Genomic DNA, 17,422 nt, shown 5'->3' on the forward strand with positions numbered 1-17,422 from the left:
TTCAGCGGCAGGGACTGGGAGACTAGTCAGGATCAAGGCAAAAATGAATGGAGCAAAGTACAGAGATCCTTGATGAAAACCTGCTCCAGAGCACTCAGGACCTCAGACTTGGGCGAAGGTTCACCTTCCAACAGGACAATGACCTAAGCACTGTCATGACGTTGGCCTGGGGGATAGGTTTATGACAGTCATAAATACCTGTTTCCCCCTTTTCCCTTCTCTAACCTACTGAGGTTACATTTTTTTTAAACCTTGGTTAACATAGAGATTCTGGGAATATCAGTATGTGGGGGGAAATGAACTATATTCTGGTAATCCGACCAATTGAACATGTGCAGTGGTACTTAATGAATATGATGTCAGTTCGGTTGTCATCTGAGACATTCTCATCAATGATAAGATGACAAACTCTACAGTGGAAAGTCTACATATCAGAGTTATCATATTCACGTGGAATTGTTGTTCAATTTAAATATTTGAATAAAAAATGATTTGTGATGGGATGAAATGTGATTTTAGCTTCTAAAATGTGAGATTTGGATTTTCATAAGATAGGGCTGCTCAATCAGTGGCCCTCCCCTGTGAAGGGACAAGGGCTATAAAACTTTTCGAACACACCCTCCATTCCCTTCCTATATAAGCCCTTGACGACAACATAACTTCCTGATATATGAGGGCGACGGTCCTATGTCAGAATGGTTCAGATAATACCTACAGGACGAAGCCAACATCAGCAGGAGCTTTGGTTTGCGAATAGTATGAACTTTGAACTCTTATTCACTACAGAAGTGATACCTTCTAGCTGTTGAGTTAGCGACCGCAGGTTAGGAAGGAACAGACAGAGAATCCCGTCTATCACACAATGACGTTACTACAACGAATCCAATTGACAACCAGAGATATTCTTCAAAGGACAGAGGACTTGGTTTGGCAACACGGCCTTCCATCTACCACCAACCTCTTGACCCAAACTGCTACAGACCTATATCTATCCTACCATGCCTTTCTAAGGTCTTCGAAAGCCAAGTCAACAAACAGATTACCGACCATTTCGAATCTCACCATACCTTCTCTGCTATGCAATCTGGTTTCAGAGCTGGTTATGGGTTCACCTCAGCCACGCTCAAGGTCCTAAACGATATCTTAACCGCCATCGATAAGAGACATTACTGTGCAGCCGTATTCATTGATCTGGCCAAGGCTTTCGACTCTGTCAATCACCACATCCTCATCGGCAGACTCGACAGCCTTGGTTTCTCAAATGATTGCCTCGCCTGGTTCACCAACTACTTCTTTGATAGAGTTCAGTGTGTCAAATCGGAGGGTCTGCTGTCCGGACCTCTGGCAGTCTCTATGGGGGTGCCACAGGGTTCAATTCTTGGACCGACTCTCTTCTCTGTATACATCAATGAGGTCGCTCTTGCTGCTGGTGAGTCTCTGATCCACCTCTACACAGACGACACCATTCTGTGTACTTCCGGCCCTTCTTTGGACACTGTGTTAACAACCCTCCAGGCAAGCTTCAATGCCATACAACTCTCCTTTCGTGGCCTCCAATTGCTCTTAAATACAAGTAAAACTAAATGCATGCTCTTCAACCGATCGCTACCTGCACCTACCCGCCTGTCCAACATCACTACTCTGGACGGCTCTGACTTAGAATACGTGGACAACTACAAATACTTAGGTGTCTGGTTAGACTGTAAACTCTCCTTCCAGACCCATATCAAACATCTCCAATCCAAAGTTAAATCTAGAAATGACATCGCCAAAGTTGAGGATTGGTAGGATGGTCAGTATTTCGCAACAAAGCATCCTTCACTCATGCTGCCAAATATACCCTTGTAAAACTGACCATCCTACCAATCCTCGACTTTGGCGATGTCATTTACAAAATAGCCTCCAACACCCTACTCAACAAATTGGATGCAGTCTATCACAGTGCAATCCGTTTTGTCACCAAAGCCCAATATACTACCCACCATTGCGACCTGTTCGCTCTCGTTAGCTGGCCCTCGCTTCATACTCGTCGCCAAACCCACTGGCTCCATGTCATCTACAAGACCCTGCTAGGTAAAATCCCACCTTATCTCAGCTCGCTGGTCACTATAGCATCTCCCACCTGTAGCACACGCTCCAGCAGGTATATCTCTCTAGTCACCCCCAAAACCAATTATTTCTTTGGCCGCCTCTCCTTCCAGTTCTCTGCTGCCAATGACTGGAACGAACTACAGAAATCTCTGAAACTGGAAACACTTATCTCCCTCACTAGCTTTAAGCACCAACTGTCAGAGCAGCTCACAGATTACTGCACCTGTACATAGCCCACCTATAATTTAGCCCAAACAACTACCTCTTTTCCAACTGTATTTCATTTATTTCTTTATTTTGCTCCTTTGCACCCCATTATTTTTATTTCTACTTTGCACATTCTTCCATTGCAAAACTACCATTCCAGTGTTTTACTTGCTATATTGTATTTACTTTGCCACCATGGCCTTTTTTGCCTTTAGCTCCCTTCTCACCTCATTTACTCACATTGTATATAGACTTGTTTATACTGTATTATTGACTGTATGTTTGTTTTATTCCATGTGTAACTCGGTGTTGTTGTTTGTGTCGCACTGTTTTGCTTTATCTTGGCCAAGTCGCACTTGTAAATGAGAACTTGTTCTCAACTGGCCTACCTGGTAAAATAAAGGTGAAATAAAAATACATTTTAAAAAATCCACCGATTTAAAGTTGGTCCTTCTAGGGCAATTCAGGCGGATGTTAGAGGGCGTTTTTACTGAAGAATGTGTTTGTTTCATGATTGTATTGAGGCTTTTGTGTTTGCTTTTGCATGTGTATAAACTGTAGACATGTACAGTATAGTGTAATCGTTTGATGTTTTCATGCTGGGTTCATCTGAGAAAGAGAGCGCCGTTTCAGCATGACTCCCTGCTGCTTAAATAAAGGTAAAATAAAATAAACACACACACACACATGTAACGGATGTGAAATTGCTAGCTAGTTAGCGGTGGTGCGCGCTAATTGCGTTCCAATCGGTGACATCACTTGCTCTGAGACCATGAAGTAGTGGTTCCCCTTGCTCTGCAAGGGTCCAGGCTTTTGTGAAGCGATGGGTAACGATGCTTCGTGGGTGACTGTTGTGATGTATGCAGAGGGTCCCTGGTTCGTGCCCGGGTAGGGGCGAGGGGACGGATTACAGTTATACTGTTACACACACACCCTCTCTCTATACAAATATTGACTGTCCACTCAAGCACCACTATTCAACAGAGTACATAAGAGAGAGGAAAATGAGTGGAGAAGATTAAAGGTATCACTATACAAGAGAAATACCTTCCTCTCTCAATAGGCAGGTTTCCAATGACCCAGGTATATTCAACAAAAACACTGTCACAAAAATAACTTGTGGCACGTGTAATGGAAAGGGCAACTAAATAGGATAAAGGTTCTAAAAGATCCACAAAATGTTTCTGTTTGACAGGAACTTTCTTTGATGGAAAACTGTTTCTCTAATAAATAATGAATTATATAACACATTTATGTTTAAAATGCTCATAAAAGTGCAGTAAATGTGTGTAGACAAAACAAGCTGCTCAGTTACTACTCTGCCAGCAGGAGATCCGGGTGCCCAGTCTGTGCGCCCAGCAGTGGTGGTTCTAGACCATTTCAACTGGGGGGGCCAAGCTGGTGCCAGTTGTACTGGTAGAGGGGCCAGTTACATTAGACGTTATTGTTGTCATATCATTTTCTTCACTGCATTGCAGGCATGAGCAGGCAAAATACCATGTTCCGCGTTGCCACTCTCTAATAACAGATGTACAGAAAGAACGATAGCAAAAATTAGTTTTGTAAAAATTATTTCATACTCCACATTTAGGGGGGGGCACAGGACCGCTAGTGGTGCCCAGTGCTTGGATTGTTTTGTCAGCTATTTGCTATGAGGGGGGACTGCAAGGTAAATGGACATCCTGGGGTGCTGAAATGTGCGCTCAGTTCTTCTGGAACTGGCCTATCAGGTAGTCAACTGTTGGCGCTAAAGAGCAAATTGTACTTGAATTTTTATTTTAAATCATAAAAAGTAATTGGGAGCCTGCTGGGTGGAATCTGGGACTTGATAAGCTGGACAGCCACATCCAACAACAGTCAAATAACAATCAGAGGAATACACTAGCTAGAATCTTCTCACGGACCAGGTAAGACAAAAATCCGTGGCTCTGTGAATTCCCAATTCGCAACACCATTTCAGATGCTAGGTAGTGGACAGGGTGTGTTAACTAAATCATTGTAATTGACATAGGTGTTTTGTTAGTTCTCCTTAAAATGGTCAAATAACTTAAGCATAGATTGTTACCTTTTTTTCTCATTTGGCACACAGAAACTAGAGGACATAGTAACTTGGTCAAAAATAATGGCAATAGCTTTATACTATTGAGCCTTGAGGTAGTAGATTTTTACCAATGAATGTAAAGCTACTGGCATTGATGAATGTAAAGCTACTGGCATTGATGAATGTAAAGCTACTGGTATTGATGGATGTAAAGCTACTGGTATTGATGAATGTAGGCTATATCAAGATTAGGGTACAACAGGTTAGGTGGAACTGTAAGATCAAGATTAAGTTATAAGTTTATTGGTTCTGTAAGCACTTTAGCCCACATGAAGTTCAGCAACAGAAAAGAGAGCAATTGGTTAAATTAAGAAAAAGCACAAAATGGAGAGGAATGACATAGGCTACTGCAATTTTACATCTAAATGGATTTTTCTTATGCGATAAACGTTATTTATTCTATAATAAAGTCAGTTAATACTATACTTTCTGCATTCAGTTAACACAGAAACAGAAAACACTTTCTGCATATGCTGTAGTAGGCTACCATTCACACCCGATGCTGTAGTAGGCTACCATTCACACCCGATGCTGTAGTAGGCTACCATTCACACCCAATGCTGTAGTAGGCTACCATTCACACCCGATGCTGTAGTAGGCTACCATTCACACCCAATGCTGTAGTAGGCTACCATTCACACCCGATGCTGTAGTAGGCTACCATTCACACCCAATGCTGTAGTAGGCTACCATTCACACCCGATGCTGTAGTAGGCTACCATTCACACCCGATGCTGTAGTAGGCTACCATTCACACCCGATGCTGTAGTAGGCTACCATTCACACCCGATGCTGTAGTAGGCTACCCTACTGTCCTTGTCCCATCACGCTCTAGAGACTCCTGTGGCGGGCAGGGTGCATGCACACTGACACGGTTGTCAAGTGTACGTGTTTCCTCTGACACATTGGTGTGGCTGGCTTCTGGGTTAAGCAGGCATTGTGTCAAGAAGCAGTGCGGCTTGGTTGGGCATCGGAGGACGCACGGCTCTTGACCTTCACTCTCCTGAATCCGTACGGGAGTTGCAGCAATGAGACAAGACTGTAACTACCAATTGGATACCACAAAGCAACACATTTTCCCCCAACAACTTTCTGTGCCAATAAACACAACCAATAAACAAAGCATACCGACTTCGGCCACTTCAGTATCATGGTTTGCTTTTTCAACACCACAATAAATAGACCATGTCAATTTCGACAAACAGAAAGTACTTCCTCCCTACCTTGTAGGCCTACGCAGTATCGAATCCTTGCCTTGACAATCTTTGAATGTTATTAAACTTTGTGTTTTGTTGTAACAGATGTCCATTCATCAAATGGCAGTTGCACAGTTTGGATTGATTGATAATTGTGTCAGGTAAAAGCAATAATACGTATACAGTATACACAAAGTACACATATTGTTGTGACGGGGATTGCACAATAAAGTCGGGAATTTATTTCCATTGTGGTCCCTGCTTTTTTTGTACATAAATACATTATAATTATATTAATACAGACAATTTACAGCAGTACAGACAAAACATGTTCGACCTCAAATTGACTATGAGGGGGGAGTTTAAGAACAATTCTTACAAGCTTGTTTCTTCTGGCCTGTAGCTTATTCTTTACATATTTGGGGCTGCTGGTGAACCATGATCTTCAGGCATAATCTAAGTGACACTGGACCAATACATTAGCCATTAGGTACGAAGGTGTCTGGTCAGAGTTCCTGACATAACATACTGGTCAGAGTTCCTGACATATCATACTGGTCTTACTCTGTCATTTCTGTTATTTCTTACTTTTTTTCTTGTATTTTTCCTGTGGCATTATCCAAATTGTATTCTTATTCAGACTCTTGAAATATTTGCTCTATACAACCAAAATATACCCTTAACATGTGAATGTAATTACGGCCTTTGTAAAGACAGCAAAGATATATTGTTTATGTTTAGTACATGTTCTTTATATGCTCTTGAATAAAAATGTACGAAAGAAAAGTATGTGTGGAAAGACGTAGTGCACATAGTTAACTTCTGCGGTTAAATTCCCATGCACCGAATAAAAAACAGCAGGTTTAAATGGGTTTCCATCGCATTTTTATCTCTACGCCAACTGATGGTTTTGCCACACAAAATAAATGTTGCATAGGTATAGCGAATGTGGCCACTCTCGTATTGGCATCTGTGCTCTAGCCAACAGCTGACATACAGAATGGGTATACCCTACATGATGAGGTTATTATGGACAAAAGTGCAAGATTATTTTTATTTATCAAACGGCACCAAACATCGATCATCATGTCACCAGAATAAGACCCTCGATATTTATTGAAAGGAGCATTAAACTCATCACCATTCACTTTCACCACCACCCTGTGAAGGTCATCATAAATTATTTAATATGTTGCCTAATAAACTGCATGCTTTCCCATGATGTCGCGACTTTTTTTATCCAACATGTACTTTACTCGCATAAAAAAAAGTTGTATGGAAACCTGGTTAACATGTTAAACCATTTTGAGGAGGCTGGAATTATATTTTGGACAATGTGCGCATGCGCATCGGATTAAACCATTTTGACTCGTTGTTTTTATACCACATACCACAAAAGGTAATACATTTTAAAAGTTAAATTATAAACATGTAGTCTACATGAAAGTGTTAGGTTCTATGTGCGCGAGGAATAGACCATTGGATTGGAAAGGAGGCAGAGCGCGCATTTAGCGTTCCTGAATAACTGGACCTAACAGGAAGAATGATGATCTGCAACAGACTCAGTATCAAAAGTAAAAATACATCCAGACTGGCCTGCTACCGCGCTTTTCGAGATCTTATAAACGGTCTAGAGTAGACTCACAACTGATCCAAATGGAATGAAACATTCAAATCACAGTCCTTTGTCACCCTTATTCAGATGACATTTAAACTGCAGCCTAGAGTAGAATTTTTTACTCGCTTAAACGATAATGCAATTACAGGTAACCTAAAACTGTCCGAAACAGGTAACCCTAATCGAGTCTTGTATTATTCCACGTCTTTGCTCAATGCATAGACCAAATTGCACAGTTCTAAGCAATCTTGTATCTATACAATTTCAAGCTAACCCCATGGCCATTTCATATAGAGGGTTACCTACTGATCATAGCGTGTTTGTGTTAGAGAGTATCTGAAATCCCACAGCTGTGGTCTTGGACTGATTCATGTAAATGTCAGAAGTTTGATTTCGAAAATGGATCTTATTGAAATTCTGGCTTTTCAAACTAACTCTGACATTTTGTTAATTACAGAGACTTGGTTAAAAAAGTATGTGCCAGACTCTGATATGTCTCTAAATGGATATAATGTTTAAAGATCTGACAGTGCTGGCAGAAGTGGAGGTGTCTCCAAATTCACGAAGAACTACTTGAATGCATTACCACCTCTGTCTGTCATGTTTTGTCATTAATTATCATGTCTTGTCCCTGTGCTTCCCCTTCTATTCGTTTCCCTCTGCTGGTCTTATTAGGTTCTTTCCCTCTTTCTATCCCTCTCTCTCCCCCTCCCTCTCTCGCTCTCTCTTCTCTCTATCGTTCCGTTCCTGCTCCCAGCTGTTCCTATTCCCCTAATCAATCATTTAGTCTTCCCACACCTGTTCCCGATCCTTTTCCCTGATTAGAGTCCCTATTTCTCTCCTTGTTTTCCGTACCTGCCCTGTCGGATCCTTGTCTATATTCACCGTGCTGTGTCTATGTTTTGCCCTGTCGTGTCGTGTTTCCCTCAGATGCTGCGTGGTGAGCAGGTGTCTGAGTCTGCTAGGTTCAAGTGCCTTCCCGAGGCAACCTGCAGTTCTTGATCAAGTCTCCAGTCTGTTCTCGTCTTTACGAGTAGTATTATGCCTTTTGTTTTGTTAAGTATCTTACTGGATTAAAAACTCTGTTTTCGCCAAGTCGCTTTTGGGTCCTCATTCACCTGCATAACAGAAGGATCCGACCAAGGAATGGACCCAGCGACTACAGAGGCTCGTAACACTGCCGTCAAGATCCAAGGAGCCATGCTCGGCAGACACGAGCAGGAATTGTCTGCTGCTCGCCATGCCGTGGAGAACCTGGCCGCTCAGGTTTCCGACCTCTCTGGACAGTTCCAGAGTCTTCGTCTCGTGCCACCTGTTACTTCCTGGCCTGCCGAGCCTCCGGAACCTAGGGTTAATAACCCACCTTGCTACTCCGGGCAGCCCACGGAGTGCCGCTCCTTTCTCACCCAGTGTGATATTGTGTTCTCTCTCCAACCCAACACATACTCTAGCGAGAGAGCTCGGGTTGCTTACGTCATTTCACTCCTTACTGGCCGGGCCCGAGAGTGGGGCACAGCTATCTGGGAGGCAAGGGCTGATTGTTCTAACAATTACCAGAACTTTAAAGAGGAGATGATTCGGGTTTTTGACCGTTCAGTTTTTGGTGGGGAGGCTTCTAGGGCCCTGGCTTCCCTATGCCAAGGTGATCGATCCATAACGGATTACTCTATAGAGTTTCGTACTCTTGCTGCCTCTAGTGACTGGAACGAGCCGGCGCTGCTCGCTCGTTTTCTGGAGGGACTCCACACAGTGGTCAAAGATGAGATTCTCTCTCGGGAGGTTCCTTCCAGTGTGGACTCTTTGATTGCTCTCGCCATCCGCATAGAACGACGGGTAGATCTTCGTCACCAAGCTCGTGGAAGAGAGCTCGCGTCAACGGTGTTTCCCTGCTCCGCATCGCAACCATCTCCCTCCTCTGGCTCAGAGACTGAGCCCATGCAGCTGGGAGGTATTCGCATCTCGACCAAGGAGAGGGAACGGAGGATCACCAACCGCCTGTGCCTCTATTGCGGATTTGATGGACATTTTGTCAATTCATGTCCAGTAAAGGCCAGAGCTCATCAGTAAGCGGAGGGCTACTGGTGAGCGCTACTACTCAGGTCTCTTCATCTAGATCCTGTACTACTATGTCGGTCCATCTACGCTGGACCGGTTCGGGTGCTACATGCAGTGCCTTGATTGACTCTGGGGCTGAGGGTTGTTTCATGGACGAAGCATGGGTTCGGAAACATAACATTCCTTTCAGACAGTTAGACAAGCCTACGCCCATGTTTGCCTTAGATGGTAGTCATCTTCCCAGTATCAGATTTGAGACACTACCTTTAACTCTCACAGTATCTGGTAACCACAGTGAGACTATTTCTTTTTTGATTTTTCGTTCACCTTTTACACCTAGACCTATGTCCCAGGACTACCTGACATGAGGACTCCTTGCTGTCCCCAGTCCACCTGGCCATGCTCCTGCTCCAGTTTCAACTGTTCTGCCTTGCTATTATTCAACCATGCTGGTCATTTATGAACATTTGAACATCTTGGCCACGTTCTGTTATAATCTCCACCCGGCACAGCCAGAAGAGGACTGGCCACCCCACATATGCTCTCTCTAATTCTCTCTTTCTTTCTCTCTCTCGGAGGACCTGAGCCCTAGGACCGTGCCCCAGGACTACCTGACATGATGGCTCCTTGCTGTCCCCAGTCCACCTGACTGTGCTGCTGCTCCAGTTTCAACTGTTCTGCCTTATTATTATTTGACCATGCTGGTCATTTATGAACATTTGAACATCTTGGTCATTTTCTGTTATAATCTCTACCCGGCACAGCCAGAAGAGGACTGGCCACCCCACATAGCCCGGTTCCTCTCTAGGTTTCTTCCTAGGTTTTGGCCTTTCTAGGGAGTTTTTCCTAGCCACCGTGCTTTTACACCTGCATTGTTTGCTGTTTGGGGTTTTAGGCTGGGTTTCTGTACAGCACTTTGAGATATCAGCTGATGTACGAAGGGCTATATAAATAAATTTGATTTGATTTGATTTGATTTGTTTTGGGTCATCCCTGGCTAGTATGTCATAACCCTTCTATTAATTGGTCTTGTAATTCTATCCTATCCTGGAACGTATCTTGTCATGTGAAGTGTTTAATGTCTGCCATCCCTCCCATTTCTTCTGTCCCCACTTCTCAGGAGGAACTTGGCGATTTGACAGGAGTGCCGGAGGAATATCATGATCTGCGCACGGTCTTCAGTCGGTCCCGAGCCAACTCCCTTCCTCCTCACCGGTCGTATGATTGTAGTATTGATCTCCTTCCGGGGACCACTCCTCCTCGGGGTAGACTATACTCTCTGTCGGCTCCCGAACGTAAGGCTCTCGAGGATTATTTATCTGTGTCTCTTGACGCCGGTACCATAGTGCCTTCTTCCTCTCCGGCCGGGGCGGGGTTCTTTTTGTTAAGAAGAAGGACGGTACTCTGCGCCCCTGCGTGGATTATCGAGGGCTGAATGACATAACGGTTAAGAATCGTTATCCGCTTCCCCTTATGTCATCAGCCTTCGAGATTCTGCAGGGAGCCAGGTGCTTTACTAAGTTGGACCTTCGTAACGCTTACCATCTCGTGCGCATCAGAGAGGGGGACGAGTGGAAAACGGCGTTTAACACTCCGTTAGGGCATTTTGAGTACCGGGTTCTGCCGTTTGGTCTCGCCAATGCGCCAGCTGTTTTTCAGGCATTAGTTAATGATGTTCTGAGAGACATGCTGAACATCTTTGTTTTTGTCTATCTTGACGATATCCTGATTTTTTCACCGTCACTCGAGATTCATGTTCAGCACGTTCGACGTGTTCTACAGCGCCTTTTAGAGAATTGTCTCTACGTAAAGGCTGAGAAGTGCTCTTTTCATGTCTCCTCCGTTACTTTTCTCGGTTCCGTTATTTCCGCTGAAGGCATTCAGATGGATTCCGCTAAGGTCCAAGCTGTCAGTGATTGGCCCGTTCCAAGGTCACGTGTCGAGTTGCAGCGCTTTTTAGGTTTCGCTAATTTCTATCGGCGTTTCATTCGTAATTTCGGTCAAGTTGCTGCCCCTCTCACAGCTCTTACTTCTGTCAAGACGTGTTTTAAGTGGTCCGGTTCCGCCCAGGGAGCTTTTGATCTTCTAAAAGAACGTTTTACGTCCGCTCCTATCCTCGTTACTCCTGACGTCACTAGACAATTCATTGTCGAGGTTGACGCTTCAGAGGTAGGCGTGGGAGCCATTCTTTCCCAGCGCTTCCAGTCTGACGATAAGGTTCATCCTTGCGCTTATTTTTCTCATCGCCTGTCGCCATCTGAGCGCAACTATGATGTGGGTAACCGTGAACTGCTCGCCATCCGCTTAGCCCTAGGCGAATGGCGACAGTGGTTGGAGGGGGCGACCGTTCCTTTTGTCGTTTGGACAGACCATAAGAACCTTGAGTACATCCGTTCTGCCAAACGACTTAATGCCCGTCAAGCTCGTTGGGCGTTGTTTTTTGCTCGTTTCGAGTTTGTGATTTCTTACCGTCCGGGTAGCAAAAACACCAAGCCTGATGCCTTATCCCGTCTGTTTAGTTCTTCTGTGGCTTCTACTGATCCCGAGGGGATTCTTCCTTATGGGCGTGTTGTCGGGTTAACAGTCTGGGGAATTGAAAGACAGGTTAAGCAAGCACTCACGCACACTGCGTCGCCGCGCGCTTGTCCTAGTAACCTCCTTTTCGTTCCTGTTTCCACTCGTCTGGCTGTTCTTCAGTGGGCTCACTCTGCCAAGTTAGCTGGTCATCCCGGTGTTCGAGGCACTCTTGCGTCTATTCGCCAGCGCTTTTGGTGGCCGACTCAGGAGCGTGACACGCGCCGTTTCGTGGCTGCTTGTTCGGACTGCGCGCAGACTAAGTCGGGTAACTCTCCTCCTGCCGGTCGTCTCAGACCGCTCCCCATTCCTTCTCGACCATGGTCTCACATCGCCCTAGACTTCATTACCGGTCTGCCTTTGTCTGCGGGGAAGACTGTGATTCTTACGGTTGTCGATAGGTTCTCTAAGGCGGCACATTTCATTCCCCTCGCTAAACTTCCTTCCGCTAAGGAGACGGCACAAATCATCATCGAGAATGTGTTCAGAATTCATGGCCTCCCGTTAGACGCCGTTTCAGACAGAGGTCCGCAATTCACGTCACAGTTTTGGAGGGAGTTCTGTCGTTTGATTGGTGCGTCCGTCAGTCTCTCTTCCGGGTTTCATCCCCAGTCTAACGGTCAAGCAGAGAGGGCCAATCAGACGATTGGTCGCATACTACGCAGCCTTTCTTTCAGAAACCCTGCGTCTTGGGCAGAACAGCTCCCCTGGGCAGAATACGCTCACAACTCGCTTCCTTCGTCTGCTACCGGGTTATCTCCGTTTCAGAGTAGTCTGGGTTACCAGCCTCCTCTGTTCTCATCCCAGCTTGCCGAGTCCAGCGATCCCTCCGCTCAAGCGTTTGTCCAACGTTGTGAGCGCACCTGGAGGAGGGTGAGGTCTGCACTTTGCCGTTACAGGGCACAGACTGTGAGAGCCGCCAATAAACGCAGGATTAAGAGTCCAAGGTATTGTTGCGGCCAGAGAGTGTGGCTTTCCACTCGCAACCTTCCTCTTACGACAGCTTCTCGTAAGTTGACTCCGCGGTTCATTGGTCCGTTCCGTGTCTCCCAGGTCGTCAATCCTGTCGCTGTGCGACTGCTTCTTCCGCGACATCTTCGTCGCGTCCATCCTGTCTTCCATGTCTCCTGTGTCAAGCCCTTTCTTCGCACCCCGTTCGTCTTCCCTCCCCCTCCCGTCCTTGTCGAGAGCGCACCTATTTACAAGGTACGTAAGATCATGGACATGCGTTCTCGGGGACGGGGTCACCAATACTTAGTGGATTGGGAGGGTTACGGTCCTGAGGAGAGGAGTTGGGTTCCGTCTCGGGACGTGCTGGACCGTTCGCTTATTGATGATTTCCTCCGTTGCCGCCAGGGTTCCTCCTCGAGTGCGCCAGGAGGCGCTCGGTGAGTGGGGGGTACTGTCATGTTTTGTCATTAATTATCATGTCTTGTCCCTGTGCTTCCCCTTCTATTCGTTTCCCTCTGCTGGTCTTATTAGGTTCTTTCCCTCTTTCTATCCCTCTCTCTCCCCCTCCCTCTCTCACTCTCTCGCTCTCTCTTCTCTCTATCGTTCCGTTCCTGCTCCCAGCTGTTCCTATTCCCCTAATCAATCATTTAGTCTTCCCACACCTGTTCCCGATCCTTTTCCCTGATTAGAGTCCCTATTTCTCTCCTTGTTTTCCGTACCTGCCCTGTCGGATCCTTGTCTATATTCACCGTGCTGTGTCTATGTTTTGCCCTGTCGTGTCGTGTTTCCCTCAGATGCTGCGTGGTGAGCAGGTGTCTGAGTCTGCTAGGTTCAAGTGCCTTCCCGAGGCAACCTGCAGTTCTTGATCAAGTCTCCAGTCTGTTCTCGTCTTTACGAGTAGTATTATGCCTTTTGTTTTGTTAAGTATCTTACTGGATTAAAAACTCTGTTTTCGCCAAGTCGCTTTTGGGTCCTCATTCACCTGCATAACACTGTCCCCAAGCAATTTGAATTAATTGTCCTAAATGTGAGCCTTTGTAATAATGCTCAACTAACATTAGTGGGAGTTTATTGCCTTCCCTTGGCCCTCCCAATTGCTCTTAGCAAATTATCTGACTTGCTAACTATACTCATTCTGAATTCTGAATTTTCAACTGGTAACTAAATCAGCTTGCCCCAACTTAAAACACCCTGAGAAATCTACTATTTTGGATATCATTCTGAAAGTATAGAGCTAATGGAATCTTTGCTAAAAAGCTCAGTGACCATTGTCCCATTGCCTGCATTAGCGATACTAAGCTACCTAAATCATGTACACGCATTATTACAAAGAGACATTTTAGAACTTTAATGAACAACATTTCCTGTATCTCTGACTCGGATCAGGCCCTTAAACGTTTTACCTCTCTGTTTAACTGTTGTAGATAAGAATCCCCCACATAGGAGATGAAGGGTAAAGGACATAGGTAACCCATAGTTCACGCATGAATTGTCAGAAATATTTAATGAAAGTCAAGGCTCAAATTGACTGATTCTTCCTGTGACTGGCAGTCCTTCAGACATTTGAGAAATAGATGTCTTACTCTGGTTAGATATGCAAAGTCAATATACTTTTTGAATTGTGTATCTGAGTGTGTTGGAAATCCAGGTCAATTCTGGAAAGTGGTAAAAATCTTTGAGAAAAAAATCCACCCCCTCATTACCCAAGCAGGTTATGACAGCCTCTGGACCCATTTGGAAAGAAGTAGAGGGTGCTCAACCAATGTGAGTTGAGGTGTAACCTAAAAATGTGTAAACATCATTGGCAAGGAAGAGGCACAAGGCTTGCTCACCATTAAAAATTCCTACTTTTATTAAGCAAGTTTAAAAGATTTACGTTTTTGACCTTCAATGGCATTTTTCAGAATAATCACAAAGGGAATGGACAAGTTCATATGGGGCATGGGGCAGACAGTTAGGGAGAACTTTTAAACTGGTGGCGCTAATGAGAGATGGTGAAGTAGACCATACAGGTTGATACTCACGGTGTGGGGTACAGTGGTCAATGTCCCCACCTAGTGATGAACTACAGAAGTGGAACCAGTAAAAAAACTATTGGAAAACTGGGCAAGCTTTCTTTCAACTGCAGTAGGTGTAATTGATATACAACCTTTACTATATAATACATGTTCAATATGTTGGGTATTGGAATATAAACAACAGGGATAAGCAAAACTAGGGATAACAACAAAAAACATCAAAAACTTAGGAAAAGAGGTCTAAAACTGGTTTGGACAACAGTTAGAGAGCTGGCAGGCTCCCTGCATGCGTAATCAACGAGTACAAATAGGGGGGGGGGGTTGTCACTTGACAAACAAAGGGATGCGGCCCTTCACAAAATAATACTATGGTCCTTCTCTAGGTTAAGACCTCTGGGGACTAAAGTATCTCCGGAATGGATCCAGAACATCTCTCTGGAACTTTGGTCTTTATCAACATCGCACTGCGTTTGTTTTTGCTGACTTGTTCAATTCCAAAGTAAAATAACTCACTAAGTGTCCTCACTCTATGAAATGGATGGCCACTGGGGTGGCTGTTGAGGTCAGCACATCAAAAGGCACTTCAGTGCTCATACATTCTAGTGCAGAGATCATAACCTAGATTCAGCCTCTTGCCAATTTTTTTTCTTGAGCTGAAGGTCGGTGGGCCGGAACAAAATTACAAATATTTTGTGGATTGCAAATTGCCTGCAAGAAGCCCAAACAGATATAAAGACTAAAACATAATCATTTTAAACCTTGTTTACATTTGAGAATACTTGGGAACAGATTTCTTAAATTAAAATCACTTGGAGCTGATTTCCTGGTGTTTTTACAGTCTTTCATGCCCCCCAAAATAATACTAAATAAATAAATAAAAATGTCTCTCAGAAAGATTTGGGGGCCAAATAAAACAACCTGTGGGCTAAAATCAGTTGGGGAACCCTGTTCTAGTGCGTAACTCCCTTGAGGTTCTCCTATGAAAAATAAGCCGCACAGGCAGCAAATCACGTAGATCACGTTGCTAGAATTGCAATTGATGGTACTTTCGATTTTTATTTCTCAACCCGATCTGAGGTGGGAGAAACTTCTCATATGTTTAGTGTACTGGCATTGAGTATACAATGTGTAATAATTTATTAAAACTTATTTTCACTCTGTCATTATGGGGTGAGCAGATTGCTGAGTGGATATTTTTATTTAATCCATTTTAGAATAAGGCTGTAACGTATTTTATTATTTTTTTAATTCAAGGGGTCTGAATACTTTCCAAAGGTACTGTATATACATATATATATATATATTTGTTGCCTGTTTTGAATGTTATTGTGGCATTAATACGTGTCACATATCAGTTTGCAAACAATGTAAAATAAAAAATCAATGAGTTAATAAAGCCGCATACAAACGTGGTCTCTTTTTTTGCTTTCTTGAGTAAAGCAGCTCCAAAATGCAGGTGTTTCATCCTAGCTCAGTGCTTTCTGTGGTGGTGGGGCAGCCAGGGAAAAATACTGAGCATAGGGGTTGGTAGTGTTCTCTAGTTGCTCTGTGATTGGCTCAGTGTTATGTCACTCATGGGGACACTACGTCACCGCCAAATCTACGGGTAGAGATAGAAAATTCAAGCCCCGTGGGTGCTGCCATAGAGTTACATTCGAAGTGCCCATCCAAGAAGGCTCAAGGTCATTGGCCACAGATAGAATAATGTCAAATCACATATCTACCATATCTTTTATTGGACTGATCATGTCAACATCAGACTTTTAAAATCTTAGCTAGCAAGCTAGGAGTCATCATCATGAATCAAGTTGACAATCTACTGGCAAATCCTTTTCAATCCTTATCATATGAAATTGTAGATAAACCGTATCTGTGCTCATCGGCCATTGGACATGAACATTACACAAAAAAATGGAAATTACAAATTCAACAAAGAGTGGTTTGTAAGGAATCAGTGGTGAACTGCAAGCATTGCAAAGAAATCACCAGCCTGCTCTTCAGTGGAGTGGCTGTGTGGTCCAAGTTTTCCCAGCTTAAAAGGATAAACACTCAACATTGGGCATGCTGTCAATCCAGCATGACTTCTGCTACGCTCAAAACAACTGGAAACTTGGAACTGGAAAATCTCAAATTTCAGTGAGTTCAAGACAGCTGTGAACTCGGAAAAAGGGAGCTCCGACTGGGAAAATAAGTCTTGAACGATCATCCAACTCGGAATTGCAAGTCGGGAACTGGAGTCTCTTTCTAGAGCGCTGACCAGAAAATCACTGATGTCAACATGATTCAACCTTGTTTTTTTCAGAGTTCCCAGTTGTCTTGAAAGAACCATAAACCCAGAGAATGCCGGACTTTGATGACAAAGTTTGCCCAAGAAGGACCGCCGTGAGCACAGCACAAGGTGAGTCCAGAAATGTCTTGTATGCTGCTGCATAAATGATGTAATATGCCAGGGAGATATGTATACTGTAGCTAATAAAGTAATACTAAGTGTATGTTGTGTAGTAAGCTGTTAATAGCCTCATGTGCCTCACCCTAATAATTTGGTCCCTTTTCCCCCTCATAATTTAGCCTACTGTTCTGACTTGGTGTACATGTAGCCTATAGCCTGTTT

Source organism: Oncorhynchus gorbuscha, linkage group LG26, assembly GCF_021184085.1.
Source record: "Oncorhynchus gorbuscha isolate QuinsamMale2020 ecotype Even-year linkage group LG26, OgorEven_v1.0, whole genome shotgun sequence".
Taxonomy (NCBI): Eukaryota; Metazoa; Chordata; class Actinopteri; order Salmoniformes; family Salmonidae; genus Oncorhynchus; species Oncorhynchus gorbuscha.